At 42.8% G+C, this 4,251-nt stretch overlaps 1 pseudogene; it reads right to left on the bottom strand.

Moving 5' to 3' along the window:
* The window catches only part of LOC110328892, a 51,111-nt pseudogene extending 48,327 nt beyond the window's left edge, over nt 1-2,784 (bottom strand).
* Nucleotides 2,785-4,251: the final 1,467 nt, after the last annotated feature.

Below are 4,251 nucleotides of genomic sequence, written 5' to 3'. Positions count from 1 at the left end.
GAAAAGAAAAGAAAAGAAAAGAAAAGAAAAGAAAAGAAAAGAAAAGAAAAGAAAAGAAAAGAAAAGAAAAGAAAAGAAGCTGGGGCGGGGGAAGAACACATCCAACTCTGAGATCTTCTTGGGGAGAGCTCCCAAGCAGGTTCTCTGTCTTGCTACACAGGTCTTCCTGGAACACATCCACCTTGGCAGGTTTCCAGCTGTGCTTTTGTTTTCCCTTCCTGCTGCCCACCCCAGGCTCCTTGTCCAGTGGGTGCTCACCACCCCCCTCCTCTTCCCCTTCCCCGCCCCCCCTCCACCGCTCTGGCCATGGCCACACTGAGGGTCCATCCCAAGCCAAGGTGGATGTGTTCCGTGAAGTTTAATGTTTATTAATGTGTGTATAAGGTGTGTATGTGCGTATGGAGAGAGTTCTTGAAGCTACAATGGAAACCAAACTCCCTTGAGAGGGTAGTTAAGGAGGAGGCTGGTGGGGAAAGAGACAGGAGGAAAGGGAGAGAGAGAGAGAGAGAGAGAGAGAGAGAGAGAGAGAGGTGTCGTGGCTCTTAGAAGATGATGACAAGAGGCTTCCCTTCTCTGCTGGGAGAAATCAGATTCATCTAAACCTTCAGGAGTGGGCTGGCTGAGTGGATAAAGGTCTAGCCCCATAAACCCGTGCTTCCGTTTTTATTCTGGTTAGGTTTGGCTTGGTTTGTTATGGCACTCACTCGCTGTTGCATCTCTTCTTCCACTTGCAGTGCATCCAATCCCACCTACAGAGTTTAAATTGGCACTTCCCTAAGGACCTGGACTCTAATTACATCTTATCTGTTGATCTCTAAATTCCGTCAAGTTCAGGGACTCCACCTACTCTCCAGGAATGAAGAGCTGGACTCTCCTGCTCCCTTGGATTCTCCTGAGTTCAGCTTCCTCTCGCTGAATCCATCCCAATGATATGATCGTCAACCTGTTCTCACACATGGGTCTTGATCCCATGCGCACATACATGTGTATACACCTACAAATGTGTGTTTCGTTTCCTGTTAGTACAATCCAGGTGTAGAAAACTTAACTCATAGAGAAATCAAAACTGAGTAGAATAATTGTGTGCAAGAGCGCTGAGAGTTGTCACTGCAGCTGAGTGGGCTGAATTATGGGTCATGCACGCCTCCACACACTTCCTGCAGAACTAACGTAAGAAATAGTCTAGCTACCTACCTCTCCATTTATTAGAAGAGGAACGATGATAATAGCAATAATAACACTAGTAATTAATGCTGCTGGCTGCCCTCTAAACAGAAGTATATTTTGGTTTCTGTCCTTGGGCATCACAGTGGTTCACGTGATGCAAAGTGGCCAAGTGGCTTTGGCATTTCTCATGGCTTTGGCATTTCTCCCTGCCCACCCATCCCCACTGTCTTGGCCCAGGTTACTTGATTCCGTGGGTTTTCTTGAGGTGTCCTTGACTCCTTTAGATCCTACAATCCCTCCTCCCCCTCTTCCACAGGATTCCCTAAACTCCACCTAATGTTTGTCTGTGGGGTTCTAACAGCTAATACTTATACAGTTTCAAATACTGTTTCAAATGTTTTGCATATTTAATATTCCCAATAACACCCCAAACACACCTACTAGTAGTAGTAGTATTTTACAGATACAGAAACAGATACACAGACATTAAGGTATTTTCCAAAAGTAGCCTGGATAGTATGGAGTTACAGCTAGGAGTTAATCCCAGCTTCCTGGCTCCTGAGTCCAGCCTCTGAACGACTCCTACTAAAACCCTAGCCAAACTGCAGCCCTCAGACAAATGTTGACTAGTTCAGGAACTCCAGCATTCGGTCTTCAACAGATAGCAAGTACAGTCCTGTAGCAACCCAGTACTGTAATAGCAGTGCCTTAGAGAAAACCCATATCAGTCTCTGGAGCAACAGAGGTCACAGGGAAGCTGTTTCCACTACAGTAAACTGATTTTTTGCCAGTCTGATTAAATCATTTCAGTAAAATGCTAAAACAAAAACCCTGTGATTAAAAACAGAATGTTAGAGATCACTGATCTGGGATCCCTCCTTTATACAGCTAAGACGACTGATTCTGAAGGACCTCAGAGCTTCTCCAAAATCACACGCTAAGTGTCAGGAAACTCCAGAAGTCCCTGCTTCCCAGATTTCCTTTTAAGGAATCAAAATAAGCCTGTCAACCACACAGATTTGTTTTTTAACCAATAAAAGTAACCATGACAGATGTCTGTCAGTATGAAGAGAAGAAAAAATAAAGACAACAGCATCTGGTTGATGAGGTTCACCATGGCACTAAATGAAAAACCAAGTAACCTAAACCAATGGCTGTGTCCATAAGGATGGTGAAGACAAGAGCAATGGCCATCTTCCAATACTCAGATAACCACCAGCTGGCCTGTGCCAAAGTGGAGAGCAGACGACTAAAGTTGGAATTAGAAGATGAGCTGTGACCCTTACTACCCAGGTCATAAGACTAGAAGTAAAATAAGCCACTAACACAAGATCCGTGACACATAAATGTCAACATGACCGCAACAAGAAAGGTCTTCAACACACTCGTCTTTTGTCACTCAACACTTGGTTTTCCTGCCCTCAGTGTGGTAACCATTATTATACCGCGATACTGAGCTGAGAGCCTCGTCGATAAATGGAGACCAGAAGCATCTCCCTCGGTTCTCCCTTTTTTTGAACTTCTACCAGCACAGCGGTCACTAAAACAATAATGATGAAATTCTTCAGAGATCAAGCTCCAGCAAGCCCCAAAGACAGGCTGCTCAGTACATGTCATGACCGTTATCAGTGGGACCGTGCATGGCTCAGGTTTGTCACCCAGCACCACCCAGAGGTCACAAGAACTGTGAAGTTAATGGGTACTTGACAATGGAAACTCATGTTGCTAATATTACCAACTTCTCTTCTTTTCTTCTGCAACTGAAGTAGGTGTTCACTTCAATGGCAGATTGAAAGGCAGAGTAGAACATCAAAACTGTGTTATTACCCAAGAAAGACTTCACTCCGTTCTCAGAAAAACAAACAGACAAAAACAAAACAAAAAAAAAAAAAAAAAAAAACATAGCAGTGATTTGAATTTGTCATGTGAGTAAGTCAGAGAGGTAGGTAGCCAAGGAAGGGAAGTTCCCAAGTAAAGTCACTTGACAGCCAGTAAGGAGTTTCCAAGCCCAGAACCCTGGGGCATCTCAATCTAGGCAGAAATCAAAACTCCTTGTTCATTTACTTAGAAGTCCAGAAGCATTCTGGCGGCACCACCACAATGTGCAACCAGAATACTAAAGCATGTTGCCTCTATCACAGAAGACAAAGAGCAACAATGGGAATTCAGTTGTTCAATTGCTCTTTATTCAGAGATCTCAAGGTCTGAGAAGACAGATAATAACATTCTAAAAACACGAACAACAGACTACCTTGTGTCTCACCTCCATCCAGCCTGGCTTTATTGGGAAGGAGCAAAACAAAGATAATCAGCCAGTCATTCCTCAGCTGCGTTTCAGAAATCTGTGATGGCTACGCCTCTTTAGTTATGATTGCTTGGATGCTTCTGCCATTCTCTGGAAGCCTGATAGATTGTGTGTAGTAATAACAACCTTCTCCTCTTCCTGTGGCCTGGAAGGGGGGGACGGGATTTCAGAACAAGCCAGTGTTTCTACATTATTAAATGATCGGGACATGCAGATTTCTTTAAACAATGTAGAGTACAAATATGTCATATAGAAGATAAAAGTGCCCTAGTCTTACTCTTGCCACCTATCAATGTGTCTTAGAGCTCCTAAAAAACAAATAAAAAAAGAATTGATGGAGTGTAAACATCTTAACTCATCTATCCAGAATTCTTCTTAACATCTTACTGATAGGTGATTTCAGTATTTAAAAAGGTTAAGGGAAACATATTACAATTGAAAAAGAAAAGAAAGAAAGGTTTTGCTAACCCTAACTTTTCTACTAAGTGAGAAAGGGCGCCTTACTATGTTTCAGCTAGATGCAGCTCAGAATTAATAGCTATGTGCCAGTTGTTTGCTGTGGATCAGAGGTTTCACCTGACCTCACAAGGTTCAGATACACATCTACTTCTTAGTGTCTATGTCCTGCCTGACTCCTGGTACTGTGACTAGGGACAGTTTTACTCCTAGGATTAGATTGTACTAGATGACACATTTTACTGAAAGAAAATAAGATTGGCTCTAGTAGAAAAAAAATAGATAATATGAATAAAGCACATAAATCTTTTATATCTAGGAAC

Source organism: Mus pahari, chromosome 11 (assembly GCF_900095145.1).
Source record: "Mus pahari chromosome 11, PAHARI_EIJ_v1.1, whole genome shotgun sequence".
Taxonomy (NCBI): domain Eukaryota; kingdom Metazoa; phylum Chordata; class Mammalia; order Rodentia; family Muridae; genus Mus; species Mus pahari.
This window is presented reverse-complemented; position numbering and strand designations above follow the sequence as displayed.